Consider the following 22,552-nt stretch of genomic DNA (forward strand, 5'->3'; position numbering starts at 1 on the left):
TGAGCTGATGTTCCTTCAGTCCTTGAAGTTGCTGTCCTTTAGATTTTTTTTTTTTTTTGCTCTTATCTTCTGTGATGCTCTTGCAAATTTGCTTGTGGTATAAGATGGGTTCAGTTGACTGGTTTTGATTCTATTTTTGCTCCTGAGTCTTGGAGGTGCCTCTCCAATTACTGTCTCTATGCCCACATTTCTTAAGTGTTCTAATCCATGGGGCTCTCTCAGGCAGGGGCCACAGCTGGTAGACATGCCATATCTTTGCTCGGTCAGCTCTAATCTGCTGCTGTGGTACCTCCTGTGAGATCACAAGGTTGCACCTGCCCACAGAGTGCAGACAGAAGCAAAACTGCTGGTCTAGAAGCTCTAGTAGGTATGGCCTATTTGGCTATGAGAGGTGGGGATGGGTGGAGTTTCTCACCCTACCGTCCAGGTGGTTTCTGAGCAATAGAAGGCTGTGGTCTTTGGCAAATTTAGGCAAAAATAGAACCACTGGGCCAGAACTTCTAGCAGTTGTGGCTTGCCTGGCTAAGACAGGTAGCGGTAGGTGGAGTCACTCATTCAACCATCTGGATATTTTCCCAAATAACAGGAGGCTGTGCTCTCTGGCTGAGTTTACATAGAAGAGGGACTGCTGGGCTGGAAGCTCTAGCAGGCATTGCCTGCCTGGCTACCAGCAGGAGGGGTCAGTGGGGTAGCCTGCCCTGCTGTCCAGATGTTTCCCTGGACAACAAGAGGCTGTGCCCTCTGGCTAGGTTCAGATAGAAATGGGACTGATAGGCTAAAAACTCTAGTTGGTGTTGCTTGCCTGGCTACCAGCAGGGGGGTGGGTGGGGTCACTCACCCTGTGGTCACCTACCCTGCTCCACAGCGGTTTCCCAGGACAACAGTAGGCTGTGCCTGCCTTCTGAGCTCAGGCAGCAGAAGGATCACTGGGCTCTAAGCTCTAGCAGGCATTGCAACCTACTAACCAGCAGTTGGAGGCGAGGGCAGGTCACTAATCCTGCTGTCTGGATGTCTACTGGGACAACAGGAGGCTGCACTCACTGGCTGAGTTCAGACAGAAGAGGGATCACTGGATTGAAGCTCCAGCAGGCATGACTAGCCTCGCTACCCAGAGTGAGAATGGTTAGGGTCACCTGCCCAGCTACCCAGATGTTTCCCAAAACAACAGGAGGCTGTGTCCACTGACAGTTCAGATGGAAGTGGAACTTCTGGACTGGAAGCTCTAGCAAGTATTGCCTACCTGGCTACTAGTGGTGAGGGTGGGTGGGGTCACTTGCCCTGCAGGCCAGATGTTTCCTGGGACAACAGGAGGCTATGCCTTATGGCTGAGTACACACAGAAGTGGGACCACTAGGCCAGAAACTAGTAAGCATTGCCCACCTGGCTATCAGTGGCAGGTGTGGGGGGGGGGTCACCTGCCTGGTCATCTGTGTGCTTCCCAGGATAACAGGAAGCTGCAGTTTCCAGCTGAGTTCACATGGAAGTGTGTCTGCTGGGCTGGAAGTTCTAGCAGCTGTTTCCTATCTGGCTGTCAGTGGGGGGCATGTGGTCACCTGCCCTGCTGTCTGGGTTACTTCTAAGGACAACAGGACGTTGTGGCTGCCAGCCAAGTTAAAGCAGAAATGAGATCACTGGGCTACAACCTAACACAGAACCTTGTCCAGTGAGCTGGATGCACCGATCTTAACTGCTCTCAGGTACCACAGCTGCGACATCTACTGGGGCTATTGTGCCTGTGATGGTGTGCTCTGGGGCTCAAGCCTTTTAGAGTTCCCCTTGCACTTTGAGAGTTGCCCCCACAAAGCATCTGCCTCGGTCTAGAAGCATGGTGGGGGTTTGTGGAGTGGGCCAAGGGGATTCTGTCATTCCCAGTCTTGCATTTGTCCCTGTAGATAGTGTGTATCCCCCAAGGGAGCTCTTATTCACTCATCCTTTTCCATTTTGGAGAGGTTCTCCTGGCTCCACACTAAGCCCAGACAGGTTGTGTCCAGCTTTTCTCCTCTATGCTCTCTGTGTGTCCCCCTGCTGCCTTGATGGAGTCTGATATGTTTGCTCAGATGATCAGCTTGCAGAGTCAGTGTTCACTAGCCCTTTCATTTCCTCTGTGTGAGAGCAGCACACATAAGCTGCTTCTAGTCTGCCATTTTGGACTTTTCCCCAAAAAGGAAATCTCAACTACAAATGAGATGACATTGATCAACAGTTACATTAATTTTACTTAGTCATGTAGCTGATGACCTAAGGGATCTAATCTTTATTAGAAATCAAGTCATCAAATGTTGAGAGTCTAGATTGCCCTTATTATTTAAATTATCAGAGAGACATTGATTTTATAGGTAACAGGATTTAGTAGCAGTATGAAGGTGAAAATTCTAGTTTTATGTAGCTTTTAATATTTCATTTTGGGTAGTTACTTCAAGAGAAATTTATAAAGTAGAAAAGTTTTTCTTTTCAAAATACAAATGTCGTCATTTTGTATTGGATTCCAGATTTCTTTTTAAACTATGGCCTTATGCAACTTTGTATTCTTCTGATGGAAGTCAAAGAAATGAGTTTGTGATCTGAAGAGACAGAGTTGCCTCTGATTTAGCAATTCTGCTTTGGAGCAACAGGTGGCCTAGGGAACTCATAGACTGATACAGAGTCAAAGGAGAAAGCTTATGCAATAGATATAAGAGACTCTTGAGTTGGGGAGCTATGCAATAATTCTGAGGCACTGGTATTGGGAATCTAAAGTGGGAACAAATAATATTCAGATATTGGAGATACATTCAGGGAAAAATATTTCAGAAATGTATTTTCTTATTTAGTATTAAAGTATTCTTATTTTAACAGTCATATAATCAAGAGACAGAATGTCTGATTTTCTTCTGGAGATAGTGACTTACTGGACTCAGTATCACTGACAGTGACAACTTGGTCAGGTATGGGGTAAAGGTAACTGAAATGGCAGATGGGAGGTTGGACACAGTGGCTTTTTTTTCCCACAATGATCTCTACAGCACCTTTGTAGCTTGGGATTATGAGGTATGTGTGCTTTTTTCATTTGATGCTATAAGCTACTGATGGTAAATTAATTATTCAGCTTTTCTTTTTTTCTTCATAAATATATTATTTTCCCTTTTATAAGTAAGACATACCTCTCCAAATAATTTAAAAATTCCTAGAAAGGTTCAACAAAGTGAAACTTTCACTGTGGTTTTGCCATCTGTACAGTCGTTTCCTTAGTTGCCAAGAATATACTCCGGCCAGTGTAAAGGGAAAAGGAATTCCTTTGAAAACATTAAGCAGGGTGTATTTACCCAATACATGTACTGCTAAAGCCCACGATGCTTTGAAAATTTTCGAAAAAAAAAATGTGTAGGTTAAAACATTTTTGTTAGACGATATTAATGTATTTATCTTCATAGCAATGCAGTCATAAATTATATAACATATACATGTGCATGTGTGCGTATACTATGGAGGAAGGGGCTGGTGGAGGCAAAAGTGCCTAGGATCCATGAAAATCCTACAGAATGGGCGCAGGCTTGGAGAGCAGGTGCTCAAGATCTCTAACCCCAGCCAAATACACATGAGCACTACTCCAAAGCAATCTCACTGTGATTGCTGCTAGCACAGGTATCTCTGCCCACACTGCTGATGCTGGGCCTCAGGGCAAAACCTCTGCCCCACTGTCTCTGAGAGCTGGCAAATGTGTCGGCTCTCAGAATGGGTTGCCAGATGGATTCTTTTTCTGAGCTCAAGTCTTGGACAATGGTATCAGAAAAGCTTAGGTCATATATTTGTTCTCTGAGTGTAAAGAAGACGAAGAAGTGGATTTCTAGCATGTTTTGGTGATGTGTGAACTTGTAAGGTGGATGTTTCCTTGACATAGGAGAGCTGTCCCAAATGTTTTGGACAGCCATATCCACTGCAGAAAAATAACTACTGCCAACACATTGACGTATTGGCGTTTAGACTTTCTGGTATGCTAGGTTTTGTTTTCACTTAATAGTTTTAAAAAAAGCTATAACTGTAGAAACATGAATACTTACCATGTGATAGGTACAGCTAACATTGTTTGAATTATCTATTTTGATCATTAATTAAAAATAATAGCATTTGGCTAGAGCCAATATTATTATTTTCCCATTTTATAGATGAAAAAAGCAGGCTTAAAGTTACATAGCTTCTTCCTGGAGATAAAGTCAAATAGCAAGATGGGCCAGGTGCAGTGGCTCATGTGTAATCCTAGCACTTTGGGAGGCCAAGGTGGGAGGATCACAAGATATGGAGTTCGAGACCAGCCTGGCCAATATGGTGAAACCCCTTCTCTACTAAAAACAAAACAATTGGCTGGTGTGGTGGCACGTGCCTGTAGTCCCAGCTGCTCGGGAGGCTGAGGCAAGAGAATTGCTTGAACCTGGGAGGCGGAGATTGCAGTGAACCGAGCACAAGTCTCCATCTCCAAAAAAAAAAAAAAAAAGAATAGTAAGTTGAGATTTTATGTGGCATCTTACTTGCTGCACAAACCATGTCATAAATAAGATATACAACTTTAAATATTGCTTTTTATATTTAACGTTTAGATATAAGCCATTTTAAACTATTCATGAACATCTTTTAATAATGCTCTAATATTCCATCAAATTAGTTAATGTAATTTGTTCAAAGATTTCTCTATTGTTTAATACTTAAGATGTTTCTATTTCTTTCCCACTTTAGTCATATTGTGGTAATTTGTGTATATAACTTTTTTCTATATTTAGAATTACTTCTCTAAAATGGAATCCCAAAATTAGAATCACTAGATTAAAGAATATGAAAACATATTTTAAGAAGCCAATGTCATACTTTTATTTATTTTGATGATGAAGAAACAAGCTCATTAATTTATCAATCAACATTCAACATATTTATTGCATGCCTCCCACATGCTGGCTGTGGTACCTGTAATGCCATGATAAATATTTGACAGTAATTTGCTAAAACAGTGCAATTGTATAGTGGTGTTAAAATAGGATGTGCCTGAAATGAGCATCTTGTACTAACCACATATGGTGAGAATGCTTCCTAGGTTTTCTGGGACAGGGTAGGAACACTTTTAGAGTTCTTAGAAAATACTCTTAGAAATGTAGAAAAGTAGCATTCAAAGCAATCTCAAAATAGCATCAAGTATGAACTTCTTTTTATTCTTTGCCAATTTGTTAGATGAAATAGTGTCAATCATTGTTTATAATGGTTATTTCATTGAGTATTAATGAAATGGGACTTTTTTTTTTTTTGAAATGGAGTCTCCATCGCCAGGCTGGAGTGCAGTAGCGCTATCTCCGTTCATCACAACCTCTGCCTCCCGGGTTCAAGTGATTCTCCTGCCTCAGCCTCCTGAGTAGCTGGAATTACAGGTGCACACTACCACGCCCAGCTAATTTTGGTATTTTTAATAGAGGTGGAGTTTCACTATGTTGGCCAGGATGGTCTTGATCTCTTGACCTCGTGATGTGCCCGCCCCGGCCTCCCAAAGTGCTGGGATTATGGGCGTGAGCTCCTGTGCCCAGCTGAAGTTGTACATTTTTTCATATGTTCATTCATGAATTGTTTCTTCATTGTGAAGCATCTTTTAAACATTTTTCATTTGCTATTTAGTATTTGTACAAAACAGATTTTGGTATATTCTTTGTTGCAAATAATTTTATATCTGCTCTTATTTTTTTTTAACTAGGGGAGTTTTTTACATAGCCCAAACTGCCAGGCATTTTCTATATAATTTCTTCTAGCACTTATAAGCTTCAGAAGTAGAACTGACCTCTCCAAAAAAGTGTAAAACTAATGAATTCCATTTTTCTTTATTTTTTATTCTGTATTTTATTTATATTTACTTCTGTGATACATCTGGAATTTATATCCCTGTCTAATGGAACATAATTGATTATTTTTCCAAAAAGATAGGCAATTGTCTCAAAATCATGAAGTAATTAATTTCTTTTTTATTAATTTGTGGTGCTCACTTTATTATACACTGAGTTAGGTTCATTATGTGTATGCACCACATGCTTGACATATGACAGGTATTATATATTTGTCGAATGAACTAATGCATAAAATTGGATGTTTCTGGGATACCCATATTTTTCTTCTAATCTCTACATCACTTTCTTAGTCATTTCTTTACTGTTTTACATGCTTTGTCACAAAATATATTTTATCATTGGAGCAAAATATTTTATTAATATTCATATTCAGAATATTCTTTATGATCTAGAATACTTCCTTCAAAGAACTTTGGAAAATTTTTAGAGGTTCTAAAATAACTTTCAATAGAATTTTCATTAGAATTATACTAAAATGTAAATTAACTTGGGAGGAATTGATATTTGTACTGTAAATATTTTCCCACTTACTCATGTTACAGTTCTTCACTGCTCTTTGTAGCTTCTTATAATTTTCCTTACAGAGTTATTCATAATTTCTTTATTGATTTTGTTGTTACTGCTATAGTATTTTGGATATTATTGCTGCGATTGGGAGCTGCATTCGTTAATTTGGAATTTTGTTTTCTATTTTTTGCTATTATATAGAAAAGCTATTGCTGCAAATTTACATTTCATCCGTGAATTTTGTTTGAGTTATTTTATTAATTCTATTAGAATTTTTTTTTTTTTTTTTTTTACAATTTTTCTGTTGACCTGAAGGCTATGTTGGGAATGCCCTTGTAAGCCTAATTCTATTTTGCCTTTGCAACTATGGATGGAAACTGAGCAACAACTAAAATACTTTAAAAGCCTTTGGAAAATTAGCTTTAATTTTTACATTTATCTTGAAAATCGTTTATTAAACTAGATTCTAGTAACTATATGTGAATAATTTCTAAGGCACATATTTCAATGCTGGACCTATTAGGGAACAAATGTATGGGTTCTCAGAACCCATGAAAACCCATTGTCTTAGTCCATTTGTATGACTATAAAGGGATATCTGAGACTGGATTATTTGTAAAGGAAAGAGGTTTATTTGGCTTATGGTTCTTCAGGCTTTGCAAGAAGCATGGAAACAACATCTGCATCTGATGAAGGCTTCAGGCTACTTCTATTCATGGTGGAAGGGGAGGGGGAGCCAGTGTTTGCAGAGATCATATGGTAAAAGAGGAAGCAAGAGAGAGCAGGAGGGGAGGTTCCAGGCTCTGATCCACCTCATGACTAAGGCACCTCTCATAAGGCCTTACCTCCATTATTGGGGATCAGATTTCACCATGAGGTTTGGAGGAACTAACATCCAAACCATAGCAGCCATATTGCACAATTTGCTGACTTACATGGCATGATCTCTCCTAAATTCTCTCACTAAGCTTCTGCCTTTGCCGTAATATCCCAAACCTCTCACTGCCGTGGGCCCTTAACCTGGAGTTATTCAGGCTATTTGGGGTCGGCACAAGACCCAGCTTTCTTTCATGGGTTAAGATGGAAAAGACAAATAGTCAGCTCTGAATTTAGCTATATTCCCATCACACCAGGATCCTGGGGTAGAAAAAAAGATGTTATGAAAACCTCATTCAGGGCTGTGTTAATTTTTTTTTTGTATCATAGTAAAGAAATACTTGGAGCTAGTTAATTTATAAGGAAAAGAGGTTTAATTGGTCCATGGTTTTTTAAGCTTTACAGGAGGCATAGTGCTGGAAATCTGTTCCTGGTGAGGTCCCAAAAAGCTTCCACTCATGGTGAAAGGCACATCACATGGTGAGAGGGAGTACAAGAGAGGGAGGGGAGATGCCACATTCTTTGAAGTAACCAGATATTGCATTAAGTCTGAGCAAGAATTCACTTATCACCAGGAGAATGATGCTAAGCCATTCATGAGGGAATCCTCTTCTATGATCCAGTCACCTCCAACCAGGCCCAAATTTAACATTGAGGATCACATTTCAACATAAGATTTGAAGGGGACAGACATCTAAACTATATCATTTTGCCCCTGCACCTCCACATCTCATGTCTTTCTCACATTTCAAAATATAAATCATGCATTTCCAATAGTCCCCCAAAGTCTTAACTTATGCAAGCACTAACTCAAAAGCCCCAAATCTAAAAGTCTCATCTGGAGATCAGTTCCTTCCATCTATGAGCCTGTGAGACAAAAAACTAGTTATTTACTCCCAAGATAAAATGGTGATATAGGTATTGGGTGAACATTCTTATTCCAAAAGGGAAAAATTGGCCAAAAATTGGGGCAATAGGCCCCACACAAGTTAGAAACCCAGCAGGAATGTCATTAAATCTTAAAGGTTCAAACAATCTCCTTTGACCTTATGTTCCACAACCTGGTGTGAGGGCTGGGCTGCCATGGCCTTAGGAAGCCTTGCCTCTGTGGCTTCTGTGGGTGCAGTCCACATGGCTGCTCTTCTAGGCTGCAATTGAGTGCCTGCAACTTTTCCATGCTGAAGCTGCAATCTGCTGGTGGCTCTACCATTCTCAGGTCTGGAGGTCAGTGACCTTCTTTCCACGGCTCTACTAGGCAGTGACCTGGTGGGACTCTTTGTGCGTCTCCAATCCCACATTTCCCCTCAGCATTGCCCTAGTAGAGTTTCTCTTTTGGGGCTCTTCACTGGTGGCAGGCTTCCACTTGGGCAACCAAGCTTTCCTATATATCCTCTAAATCTACCTGGGAGGGACCAAGCCTCCTTCACTCTTGCATTCTGTGCACCTGCAGGCTCAACATCCTGTAGAAGCAACTGAGGCTTATAGCAGCTTGTGCTCTTCAAAGTGGAGGACTGAGCTACACCTGTACCTGAACCTACATTGAGCCAAGGCTGGAGTTGGAGTGGCAAGGATGTAGAAAGCAATGGGGCCCTGAACCTGGACCCTGAAGCTGTTGTTTCTTCCCAGGCCTCTGGGCCTATGATGGCAGGGGCTTCCTTGAAGACTTCTAAAAAGCCTTTGAGGCCTTTTTTCTGTTGTATTCAATATTTGCACTTGGCTCGCTTAGTGCAAATATTGTGCACCTGCAGGCTCATGAGCCTGCAGGTCATGCCAGTCTCTCTAGCATGTAGTTGTTCTACAGCCTGCTTGAATTCCTTTCCTGAAAATGGTTTTATTTTTTCTCTGCCACATGGCGGCAGTGCAAAGTTTTCAAACTTTTATACTCTGCTTCCATTTTTATTGGAAGTTCTAACTTTAAGTCATTTATTCGCTCTTGTATCTGATTTAGGTTATTAGAAACAGCCAGGTCACATATCGAATGTGTTGCTGCTTAGAAATTTCTTCTGCCAGACACCCTAAGTAATCGGTCTTAAATTAAGTTTCCACAGATTCCTAAGATATAGACAGGATGCAACCAAGTTCTTTGCTGGGGACTAAGAAGAGTAACCTTTATTCTGGTTCCCAGTAAATATCCCATTTTCATCTGAGATCTCTGCAGCCTAAGACATCTCTGTCTGTATCTCTGTCAGCATTTTCATCAGAACCATTTAACCAGTCTCTAGGAAGTTCCAAACTTTTCCTCATCTTCCTGCTTCTTCTGAGCCTTCCAAATCCTTCCCCAACCTCTGCTCATTATCTACTTCCAAAGCTGCTCCCATATTTTCTGCTGTCTTTATAGCAACACCTCATTCCTTAGTACCAATTTTCTCCCTTAGTTTGCTTTTGCATCACTATCAAGGAATAGCTGAGGCTAGGTAATTTATAAATAAAAGAGATGTAATTGGCTCACAGTTCTGTAGGTCCCACAGGAAGAGTGGTGACAGGATTTGATCCTGGTGAGGCCTCAGAAAGCTTCCAATTATGGTGGAAGGCAAAGGAGAAGCAGGTACATACATGGTGAGAGAGGGAGCAAGGTGGGGAGGAGGTGTCAACAACCAGGTATGTGAACTTGGAGCAAGAACTCACTTATCACCAAGGGGGTGTTGTTAAGCCATTCATGAGGGATCCTCCCCCAGGATGTAGTCACCTCCCACTAGGCTTCACCTACAATGTTGGGAATCATATTTCAACATGAGATTTGGAGTAGACAAAAATCCCAACCCCATATTAAGAGCCACAAAAGAAATGGATACAGGAACCAAAGAAGGCACTGGCCTATGTAGAATAAGGTGGAAGCACAATAGGAGGCCACCTCAGTTTTTTTGGAATATTCTGCATTTTAATTCTGAATAATAATGTTCAATTCAGTTTAACACCCAAAAGTTGTTTAACTTAGAATTTTGAATTTTCTACTGATAAAACTTTTATGTCCTAATTAATGAAAATATCCCATTTGGTCACTTATCTTGAAGGTGATGATAAATGTTAAATAAGATCTTGTTTGCATTAACTCTGTGGGATGTGTATTTAAGGTGACTATACACTTCAGTGGGTTTTAGTAAATATTGGTTCTTGCTACATGATGGGAGCTGACAAGTAATGAATGACTCCATAATGGGAACAAAAAAAATGTCTGAAAGACTCAGGCGCACATAAGACAGTTGATCTTTCTGCATCATAAACTTTCATCCTTTGGACTTGCACAATTATCCAGTTTATGTTTGAGGTATTTCTTTATTGCTATATAAAGTGTTTGCCCTTCTTCTGTATGGATTACTGTATTTAAAAAATATTCAATGGCTTGTTTGGACACTATGGACTATATGAGACTATGTGGGCCTCTGTATGTTCATATTTTATTTGCAAGGTAAACTCATAGCCTTTGCAGAAGTAATGCCAACTAAAACATCCAGAAGAGATGTGCAGTCTGTTGTTTTAATAAGTACAGGCCATCTACTCTGTACAACAGAGCACAATGCTTAGCTTTGGTAACATTTGAAAAAAATGAAAGATAAGTTATGATTTTGTGTGAGCATTAAAATAAAACTACTATCTTAGATACCTTAGAACCACAAATATTTAGACCAAAGTGTCTTGTAAAATCTACCTGAAGGAAAGTTTGGTATAGCAAACTTATGACATTCCTACATTATTTTCTGTTTTGTTTTTAATAATCAGTAGGTGTTTTGTATTTTCTCTGGTTGGAACTAAGTGATCAGTTGCATGATTTCTCTTATTATGAAACATGTTGTTGTTGTTTTTTCCTTAACACTTACCTTCAAAGCAACTCTGGGTCTACCTGGCTCAAAAAATGAGAAATCTTAAGAAAAATTGGATTTTTTTTTCTCCAAATTACATGAGGCCTGCTATGATTTAAAGCTTATCTTTGTAGTTTCACTTTCTTACATTGAAAATTATACAGAACGATGAGTGATATATGATAATGTGAATGAGACAATCTTACATCACGTCTGGAAGATTTCTTTCAAATAAGGTACAGTGGTTAAAGAATAACTTTAATCCAATGAGTTCCTACATCTTCTGACCAAATAATACAAAATCTTGGTAACTGACAGTAAATTTGCAATTTGAAAATTATTATTCCGGATTATAAAATAGAAGAACCAGGTAGCATTTTTATACACTTATCGAATTACATATAATAGTAAATTTATTTATAAATGGCATGATATATAGCAGTAAAATGCCCAAACTCTGGAACCAGATCAGTGGTTCCAAATTCAAATTCTACTGTTTACCTGTGCAACTCTGACAGAATTATTTTACCTATCTTTGCAAAATTCTCCTTTATAATAATAATAGTACCTCTCTCATAGGGTGGTTGTGTTGTGCATCCCCAAGACCACCTTTAGCCTTCATGATTTCCTAATGCATCAGTCTGTTCTCTTGCTGCTAATAAAGACATACCTGAGACTGGATAATTTATAAAGGAAAGAGGTTTAATGGACTTACAGTTCCACAGGACTAGGGAGGCCTGAGAAAACTTACAATTATGAGGGAAGGGAAGCAAACATGTCCTTCTTCACATGGTGGCAGCAAGTAGAAGCACAGAACAAAAGGGAGAAAAGCCCCTTATAAAAGCATCAGATCTTGTGAGTCCCTCCCACAACATTTGGGGATTATGGGAACTATAATTCAAGATGATATTTGGGTAGGGACAGAGCCAAGCCATATCAACTAAGATACAGAAAGCTGTATAATCATAGTCATGCTTTATTACAGTGAAAGTATACAAATTAAGAACAGCAAAGGGAAATGTTTCATGGTGCAAAGTCCACAAACAAACTCCCTGGTATCCCCCCACCAGTGGAGTAACATGGAGATGTGATTAAAGCTGCCAGGAAAATGATACATAATCCATGAAATGTGGTAAACCAGGGAAGCTCAGCCAAGCTTTGGTTTCTAGAGTTCTGTCGGATGTCAGTCACATATACATGCAGCACTGGATGACCCAGATACCAGACTCCCTTCTCCCAAGAAAAATGTGTTCACCTTAAATCACATTTTAGAATAAATTTATCTGATCCATCTGAAACAGCATAGCTTAAAGCCTCATGCATAAACATACTCTTATTAGATAGACTTTTCTAGGAGTTCAGAGGTTATCTCCCAGAAGCTAGCTGAAGGTCAGACCTGAAGATTCACCTTCCTTTGTCATGTGCAGAATTTGAGTAACTCAGGCCTGCTGAGTTAACCCTTTCTTGCCGAACGATTATGAAGAATAAATGAGTTAATCCATGTAACTTAAAATAGTGCCTGGCATAGGATAGTACTTGGCACACTTAAGCAGCAAACAAGGATCAGCTATAATTTGTTCTATAGGAGTTCTATGGGCTGAATGAAGCTGACTAATTTGGAATAGAAATAAGAAATAGCTATTCTATGAATCTCGTTATGATGATAAATCCCCAAGTTTGAATGATGCGCATTATAAGCATATTAAACACTTTACCTATGGGTGCTTTAATAATAAAATTCTCAGTAAACATTAAATCCTGACTTTTTTTCCTTTTTTTTCCTTTTTTTTTTTTTTTGCAGAGCCTTGAAACCAGCAAAACAATAATCAAAGAGCAGTTCAGTCAAGGAAAACGCCATAACTCAGGTACACGAGTCATTCTCAACATGTAACATTAGCACATTATATTCATTTAAACTGATGATTAATTCAAGCTTATTAACAAAATATTTTACAATAATGGCAGTTAGGTGTTTTAGCATATGTATGACTGCATGTTATATAGATGATTTGCCATAATTTTATAGAGAAATTAATTTCTATAAATACCTTAAACTAATTTTGAGGGTTTTAGTAGGCCAGGGCTAGCCTAGGCAGAAATGTGAAGAAATTAACAAATTAATATTATTACTTCTTATTAAATCAAGACACATGCACTAAAGTTGCGTTGTTTGGGAAATGCTCATCTGTAAGGTGATTTTACAGAATTAGACACAACAGGCATGGTCCATTCTGCTTTCACAGTACTTACAGTCCAGCAGAGGCGATTCAGTAGATAACGATATATAAGTAGAAGCTGTGATAAATGCTATGATGTAAAATAACAGAATGGGACAAAATATTGAGAGACAAATGAAGAATATACTGTGGATTGGGTAAACAGAGACTGTTTCTCTGGAAGATGACATTTAAACTAAGGCCTAAACTAGGAGAATAAAGAGTCCCAGGCAGATGGAACAATATTCAGTAAAAAAAATAAACAAAGAAAAAAAGAAAACAGTTGAAAGGTGGATAATGTAGCTATAGCAAAGTCACAGAAGGGAAGACATATAAGACAAAGTAGGGTTGAAAATAAGATGAAAAGCCGAGTCCTGTAGGTCCTTAATACCCATTGTAAGATGCCTTTAAAGAAACAGGCATTAGAGTGAATCCGCAATCAACAGAATGGGAAAAAATTTTTGCAATCTACTCATCTGACAAAGGGTTCATATCCAGAATCTACAAAGAACTAAAACAGATTTACAAAAAAAAAAAACAAGCCCATTCAAAAGTGGGCGAAGGATATGAACAAACATTTTACAAAAGAAGGCATACATGAGGCCAACAAACATGAAAAAATGCTCATCATCACTGGTAATTAGAAAAATGCAAATCAAAACTACATTGAGATACCATCTCACGCCAGTTAGAATGGCGATCATTAGAAAATCTGGAGACGACAGATGCTGGAGGATGTGGAGAAATAGGAACACTTTTACACTGTTGGTGGGAGTGTAAATTAGTTCAACCATTGTGGAAGACAGTGTGGCGATTCCTCAAGGACCTAGAAATAGAAATTCCGTTTGACCCAGCAATCCCATTACTTGGTATATATCCAAAGGATTATAAATCGTTCTACTATAAGAACACATACACATGAATGTTCATTGCAGCACTGTTTTCAGTAGCAAAGACCTGGAACCAACCCAAATGCCCACTGATGATAGACTGGACAGGGAAAATGTGGCACATATATACCATGGAATACTATGTAGCCATCAAAAATGATGAGTTCATGTCCTTTGTTGGGATATGGATGAACCTGGAAACCATCATTCTCAGCAAACTGACACAAGAACAGAAAATCAAACATCACATGTTCTCACTCATAGGTGGGTGTTGAACAATGAGAACACATGGACACAGGGAGGGGAGCATCACATACTGGGGTCTGTCAGGGGGAAAGAGGGGAGGGACGGTGGGGGTAGGGAGTTGGGGAGAGATAGCATGGGGAGAAATGCCAGATATAGGTGATGGGGAGGAAGGCAGCAAATCACACTGCCATGTGTGTACCTGTGCAACAATCTTGCATGTTCTTTACATGGACCTGAAAACCTAAAAGACAATTAAAAAAAAAAAGGATGCCTTTGGACTTGCTCTGCTTCCGTTTCTGTGTGATGTCATTTGGTCTTCTCTCCTGGTCCCCTCAATATAGATGCTTTCAAATCATCACCTGACTTGACCTTACCCCCACGTGTGTGTGTGTGTGTGTGTGTGTGTGTGTGTGTGTGTACTTTTATTTAACTTAATATTTTCTGAAGTCATTTCCAGAATTATATTGAGAAATCTTTCAAAAGTTTACCTCTTGGGAGTATACATTTTAAGAGGTTTTTTTTTTTTTTTTTTTTTTTTTTTTTTACCTGAGACTGGCCTGCTTTTATGGAGCTTGACCTATTTTATGGCTATGTGCATTAAACTATGTTAGATAATTTTCTAGAATCTAGATAATGCAAGCAAGAAGAAAATATCTATTTGCATCATTGGTTTAGTTTTTTCAGCAGAAAATTTTTCTTGACCTTAATTCTATAGTTAATTTCCTCAAATCCTGATTATATTTCACATGTGAAAATATAGCCTCATGTATCAAGGACAAATGGAGTAAGAGCTTCCTAAATAATTTTCAACATCAGCATTAGTAATATTGGTTCTCTTAAACTAAACAGAGAAAAACTACATGAATTACTGTTTGCATCTCAGTTAATCTGAATCATATTTCTTTCCTTTGAAAATTCTTATTCTCTTTGTTTTATAAAGTTTTATACTGCAGACTTCTGAAAAATTCTTAAAGTAAGGCAAATGACTTAGGGTAATGCCTACTTTAGTACTTTAAAGAGGAATTTCATCTTTAAGAAATAGCTATGTTCCAAGAATCTCACCCTGTCACTCAGGGTCTTACTCTGTCACTCAGGCTGGATTGAAGTGGCCCAGTCATGGCTCACTGCAGCTTCCACCTCCCAGGATCAGGTGAGCCTCCCACCCCAGCCTCCTCAGTAGCTTGGATTACTGGCCTCCTCAGTAGACAGACTACCCCATGCCCATCTAATTTTGTAGAGATGAGGTTCTGCCATGTTTCCCAGTCTGGTCTTGAAACCCTGAGCTCAGGTGATTCGCCTATCTTGGCCTGCCAAAGTGCTGGGATTATAGGCATGAGCTACCATGCCATCCAATGATTTGACTGTATATAAAATGTGGAGATTTTAGACTTTGCAGCACTAAAAGTCGCAAAGCCCAGAGTTGATTTATGCTTATCCTAGAAGATAAGTTTTCAGCATATGTGTTAGAAAGGGCATCAACTTTTGTAGACCAATTCAGCATCTTCCAATTAAGTTGACTGTTATTAAAAACAGAGGCAAACATCACAGAATTTCCTAGGATTTCATAACTTACAGACAAAAAGTCTTGTTTCATCCCAGAAAGGCAAGAGACAGCTGCTTTTTAATTACTACTCTTGCCATTTGATTTCTCCTAGAGATGTGCCTCAAACTTGGAATCTAATTAGAAATCTTAATTGAAAATGGATTCTTAATGAAAAGAAAGAAATAAGACTAACATTGAAACATAAATGTAGGAAGAAAAACATCATATTCCAGCCCGATTGAATAATCACCTATTTGAAAACGAGCTGGCCTCTGGGGAGCATGTTATCTGACACCAAACTGAACTTTACTGTTTCCTCTTTCCGGAGGAATTTTCCAAAGCAAATGAGGGGTCTTGTAATCTGTAAATTATAGTTTGCAGGGATTATATTTTTCTCAGAATAAAATCAATGGTTTTAAATTTTGAAGCCTGGGCTAAATCCCAGCTCCTTTACTTGTTCCTAATGTGACCCTGGACAAATTTTGTAACTATTCTTAATCTCAGTTAACTCTTCTCTAAAGTGGGATTTTCAAATCCTGTTTTTCAACATTGTTTCTGTCTTGTTGCTCTCTTGACTGACATGTTGACTGGTATGTAGTAGCATATCTAGATATAGTAAGTTCTAGAAAGAAAGGAAAGGAATTTAAAAAGCAAGGAGGCGGCCGGGCGCGGTGGCTCAAGCCTGTAATCCCAGCACTTTGAGAGGTCGAAGCAGGTGGATCACGAGGTCAAGAGATCGAGACCATCCTGGTCAACATGGTGAAACCCCATCTCTACTAAAAATACAAAAAATTAGCTGGTCATGGTGGCGCATGCCTGTAATCCCAGCTACTCAGGAGGCTGAGGCAGGAGAATTGCCTGAACCCAGGAGGCGGAGGTTGCGGTGAGCCGAGATCACGCCATTGCACTCCAGCCTGGGTAACAAGAGTGAAACTCCATCTCAAAAAAAAAAAAAAAAAAAAGCAAGGAGGCTAACTTTGAGAATATGTAACAATATTGCAAATACAAAACACTGAGAAAATGCTTATTGATTCTGTACACTGGAGGTAAATACTTAAAGGCACATTTATTTATACATTTATTCAAACTCTTTTTTCTTGTAGATGTTCTAGATTCTGCTATCTAGAGTTAAACTCCAATTAAAGATACAGTAGCATATAATTTCTGAATTATTCATAGAACTTTGCATGCTGCTAGGCTTGATAGATGCTCAATTAATATTTGATTGATTGAGTGATGCTATGAACTACAATGCTGAGAAGCAGACAACAAATTCTCCTGTTCTCTGGTTTACAAAAATCATATCTGATATCTAGAATAAGATAAATTATGCTTCTGTGTTAATGTTTTCATTCGTTGATAGTAGAGATTCTAGCCAGACTGAATAATCACCCATCTGAAAATGTTCTGCTTCTGTGTGCGCTGTGACCATCAGATTGGCCAGTTTGCTATTATTTGTGTTCATTCCACACTACTAGATTTTTGTCTTTACTTGCATTTTTAAATATCCTCCAGTGTCAATATTCTCTTCCCTATTTTCTTTTCTATTCTTCGCCCATTCTTCTCCATCTCACTCTTCCTCCTCTTCTTTCCTTTTATCTTCCCTCATGTTTTTGATGAAAAATTTATTGCATTCTTATAAAAATCATTGCCTCTGGGAAACTGTCGTAGGTATTTTCTGAGATAATGTTCTTATCACATTTGTGTGTGTGTGTGTGTGTGTGTGTGTGTGTGTGTGTGTGTGTGTTTGTTTTCAGGCACGGTCCTTTTATCCATATCTGTGAAAATGGAAACGGAAACATAGAAAGTCAAGCCACATAGTATGTTAATGCCTTTTTCCTTCCATCTTCTCTCCTCTACTCTGTCCTGTTAACCTTTACTAACACACAAAAACAAAAACATCAAGGGAGTGGACCACTGGCAAAGCTTGCAGCTTCCTTCCATACTGCTCTCTAGGTTACTGGTAGGAAGAATTTAGGCCATGATCAACAGGCTGCAGCCGTATTGGTTGTCTGAGTCAGGCTGGCTTTTTGAATGAGTCCTTAGTTTTTGTTTCTGTTTTCCTAAAAGTCAGCAGCCAGGCTCTGTAGCACATTGAGCTGGGTATCTTAATTGCCAGGACATCTGCCTGCATCACTTTCCTGCGGCCTTAATGTCCTTTGAGTAATTTCTCCCTGATTTGTGACTTGGCTATACACATGATGCTGAGAACTGCTCCTTCACAGAAGCCTGGTCTACTGTTTCCCTGTCAGCCACACCAAACCCAAGGGAGCCTCGTTTTTATTGATGTGTATTCAGATCAAATTGGAGTGTATCAATTAAATCATGGCTATTGGGACTCTTGGCTCCTTCACAGATGAGTCAATATTTCTGTCCCAGTTTTATCCTTCTTAGTGCCTTGCCAAATGAATTTCTGCTTGCTTATTTTTTTATTCCTGCATTTCTTTTCATTGATTTCACATTGGTTATTATCAAAGCTTTCAAATTGTTCCTCTCTTAGTCCATTTCCCACTCTCCTGCCCTATTAATAATAAATATAACTAAAATAAATAATACTGTGATATTAATGATACTTCTAAAATATTTTTTGTTTTTATTCATTGTTTAAAAAGTTACATACAGCAAATTTTTCACTTTTGGCATACATTTCTTTGAGTTTTGACAAATGTACACATTTGTGCAGCCACCACCACAATCAAGGCACAGAATACTTAACATTACCACACAAAACCTCCCTCTTCCCTTCCATTTATGGTCAAACTCTTGTGCTTACCTACTGGACTTTTTCTATCCCTATATTTCTGCCTTTTCTATTTATGTCATTAAAATAGAATCACAGGCATTTGAGCTGGCCTCCTTTTACTTACCATGTTGTGCTTGAGGCTCAACCATTTGTCTCTTTATTCTTTTTTATTTTATTTAACGAATTTATCACTGTGTGAATGTCCTTTTACATCCGAAGATCTTTGGGGTTGTTTTGGGTTTTTAGTTATTTTTAAAAAGCCACCATACACATCTGTGTCCAGGTTTTTGATCAAATATTTCATTTCTCTTAGGCAAACACCCAGAAATTAGATTGCTGAGTCATATTGTACGTGTGTATTGAATTTTATAAGAAACTACCAGACTGTGCCAGGTATGGTGGCTCACACTTGGAATGCCAGCACTTTCAGAGGCCAAGGTGGAAGGATTGCCCAGGAGTTTGAGACCAGCCTGGGCAACATGGTGAAATGCTGTCTTTAAAAAAAAAATTAAGGCTGGGCACTGTGGCTCAGTCCTGTAATCACAGTACTTAGGGAGGCTGAGGCAGGTGGACCACAAAGTCAGGAGTTCAAGACTAGCCTGGTCAATATGGTGAAAACTTATCTCTACTAAAAATACGAAAATTACCTGGGCATGGTGGCAGGTGCCTATAGTCCCAGCTATTTGGGAGGCTGAGGCAGGAGAATCACTTGAACCCAGGAGGGCAGAGGTTGCAGTAAGCCAAGATTGTGCCACTGCACTCCAGCCTGGGCAACAGAGCAAGACTCTGTCTCAAAAAAACAAAAAACAAAAAAAAAATGCAAAAAAACTACCAAACATTTTCCCAAAGTAACTATACTATTTTGAATTCCCACTTATAGTGTATAAAAGATCCAGTTGATTAACATCCTTACCAGAGACTGGTATTGTCAGGCTTCTAGAGTTTTAGTTATTCTAATGGGTATGTAGTGATAATTCTCTGTGGTTTTAATTTACATAGTCTTAATGACTAATGACACAGCATTTTTTTCCATGTGCTTATTTACCATCAATAATATGTTTCCTTTGGTGCAGTGACTAAATTATTCATCCATTTTTTTAGTGGATATTTTTCTTTTTTTTTATTATACTTAAAGTTCTGGGATATATGTGCAGAATGTGCAGGATTGTTACATAGGTATACTTGTTCAATGGTGTTTTGCTGCACCCATCAACCCGTAATCTACATTAGATATTTCTTCTAATGCTGTGATACCTCTCCTAGTCCCCCAACCCTGATGGGCCCTGGTGTGTGATGTTCCCCTTTCTGTGTCCATGTGTTCTCACTGTTCACTTCCCAATAATGAGTGAGAACATGCAGTGCTTCCTATTCCTGTGTTAGTTTGCTGAGAAAGAAGGTCTCCAGCTTCATCCATGTCCCTGCAAAGGACATGAAGTCATCCTTTTTTATGACTACATAATATTCCATGGTGTATACGTGCCACATTTTCTTTATCCAATGTATCATTGATGGGCATTTGGGTTGGTTCCAAGTCATTGCTATTGTGAGCAGTGCTCCAATAAACATCATGTATGCATGTGTCTTTATAGTAGAGTGATTTATAATCCTTTTGCTATGTACCCAGTAATGGGATTGCTGAATCAAATGGTATTTCTGGTTCTAGATCCTTGAGGAATCACCACACTGTCTTCCACAATGGTTGAACTAATTTACACTTCCAACAACAGTGTAAAAGTGTTTCTGTTTCTCCATATCCTCTCCAGCATCTGTTGTTTCTTGACTTTTTAATGATCACCATTCTAACTGGCATGAGATGGTATCTGATTATGGTTTTGATTTGCATTTCTCTAATGACCAGTGATGATGAGCTTTTTTTCATATGTTTGTTAGCCACATAAATGTCTTTTTTTGAGAAGTGTCTGTTCATATCCTTCACCCACTTTTTTGATGGGGTCATTTGTATTTTTCTTGTAAATTTGTTTAAGTTCCTTGCAGATTCTGGATAATAGCCCTTTGTCAGATGGATCGATTGCAAAACCTTTTTCCCATTATGTAGGTTGCCTGTTTACTCTGATGATAGTTTCTTTTGCTGTGTGGAAAGTCTTTAGTTTAATTAGATTCAATTTGTCAATTTTGGCTTTTGTTTTCATTGCTTTTGGTGTTTTAGTCATGAAGTCTTTGCCCATGCCTATGTCATCAATGGTATTTCCTAGGTTTTCTTCTAGAGTTTTCATGGTTTTAGGTCTTACATTTAAGTCTGTAATCCTTCTTGAGTTTATTTTTGTATAAGGTGTAAGGAAGGGGTCCAATTTCAGTTTTCTGCATATGGCTAGCCAGTTTTCCCAACAGCATTTATTAAACAGGGAATCCTCTCTCCATTGCTTGTTTTTGTCAGGTTTGTCAAAGTTCAGATGGTTGTAGATGTGTGGCATTATTTCACTTGTGATTTAGCTCTCTGTTTGCCTATTACTGGTGTATAGGAATGCTTTTGATTTTTGCTCATTGATTTTTGTATACTGAGACTTTACTGAAGTTGCTTATCAGCTTAAGGAGATTTTGGGCTGAGACAATGGATTTTCTAAATATACAACCACGTCATCTGAAAACAGAGACAATTTGACTTCTTCTTTTTATAATTGAATACCTATTATTTCTTTCTTTTGCCTGATTGCCCTGGTCAGAAATTCCAATACTATGTTGAATAGGAGTGGTGAGATAGGGCATCCTTGTCTTATGCCGAATTTCAGAGGGAATGCTTTCTGCTTTTGCCCATTCAGTGTGATACTGACTATGGGTTTATCACAAATAGCTCTTATTATTTTGAGGTATGTTCCATCAATACCTAGTTTATTGAGAGTTTTTAGCATAAAGCAGTGTTGAATTTTATTGAAGGCCTTTTCTGCGTCTATTGAGATAATTATGTGGTTTTTGTTACTGGTTCTGTTTATGTGATGAATTACATTTATTGATTTGCATATGTTGAACCAACCTTGTATCCCAAGGATGAAGCCATGTTGATCATGATGGATAAGCTTTTAGATTTACTGCTGGATTTGGTTCGCCAGTATTTCATTGAGGATGTTTGTCTCAATGTTCATCGGGATATTGACCTGAAATTTTCTTTTTTTGTTGTGTCTCTGCCAGGTTTTGATATCAGGATGATGCTGGCCTCATAAAATGTGTTCAGAGGAGTCCGTCTTTTTCTATTGCTTGGAATAGTTTCAGAAGGAGTGATAACAGCTCCTCTTTCTACATCTGGTAGAATTCAGCTCTGCATCCATCTGGTACTGGGCTTTTTTTGGTTGGCAGGCTATTAATTATTGCCTCAATTTCAGAACTTGTTATTGGTATATTCAGGGATTCAACTTCTTCCTGGTTTAGTGTTGAGAGGGTGTTGGTGTCCAGGTATTTATCCATTTCTTCTAGATTTTCTAGTTTATTTCATGGAGGTGTTTATAGCATTTTCTGATGGTGGTTTGCATTTCTGTGGGAACAATGGTGATCTCCCCTTTATCATTTTTTAAATTTATTTTTTATATTGTACTTTAGGTTCTGGAGCACATGTGCTGATCATGCAGGGTTGTTGCATAGGTACTTACATGGCAAGGTGGGTTGCTTCCTCCATCCTCCCGTCACCTATATCTGGCATTTCTCATTTTTCATTGTCTATTTGATTCTTCTTTCTTTTCTTCTTTATTAGTCTGGCTAGTGGTCTTAGAGAGTTTTAAAAGGTTATTAAATATTCTGTATTGAAATTCCAGATCACATCCAAGTTTTACAGATATTTGTGTTAATATGTAGCTTGTATTTTCATTTTCTCAACACTGTCTTTCACAGAATAGAAGTTTTTAACTTCAATAAAGTCAACTTTACAAAATTTTT

General features: G+C 38.6%; 1 protein-coding gene across 21 annotated transcripts in view; it reads left to right on the plus strand.

Annotated features, from left to right (window-relative positions):
* INPP4B (inositol polyphosphate-4-phosphatase type II B) overlaps positions 1–22,552 on the plus strand; it is a 988,233-nt gene that overhangs the window by 505,102 nt on the left and 460,579 nt on the right. For 19 of the 21 annotated variants that reach the window (XM_054252895.2, XM_054252897.2, XM_054252896.2 and 16 more), the window contains one exon: positions 12,834–12,897. The exons of the other annotated variants lie outside the window; for them this stretch is intronic. The gene's annotated coding sequence lies outside the window, so the exon portion shown is untranslated. The remainder of the gene's footprint in view (positions 1–12,833; positions 12,898–22,552) is intronic. 21 annotated transcript variants of the gene reach the window in all.

The sequence above is a fragment of the Callithrix jacchus genome, chromosome 3 (assembly GCF_049354715.1).
Source record: "Callithrix jacchus isolate 240 chromosome 3, calJac240_pri, whole genome shotgun sequence".
Classification (NCBI taxonomy): domain Eukaryota; kingdom Metazoa; phylum Chordata; class Mammalia; order Primates; family Cebidae; genus Callithrix; species Callithrix jacchus.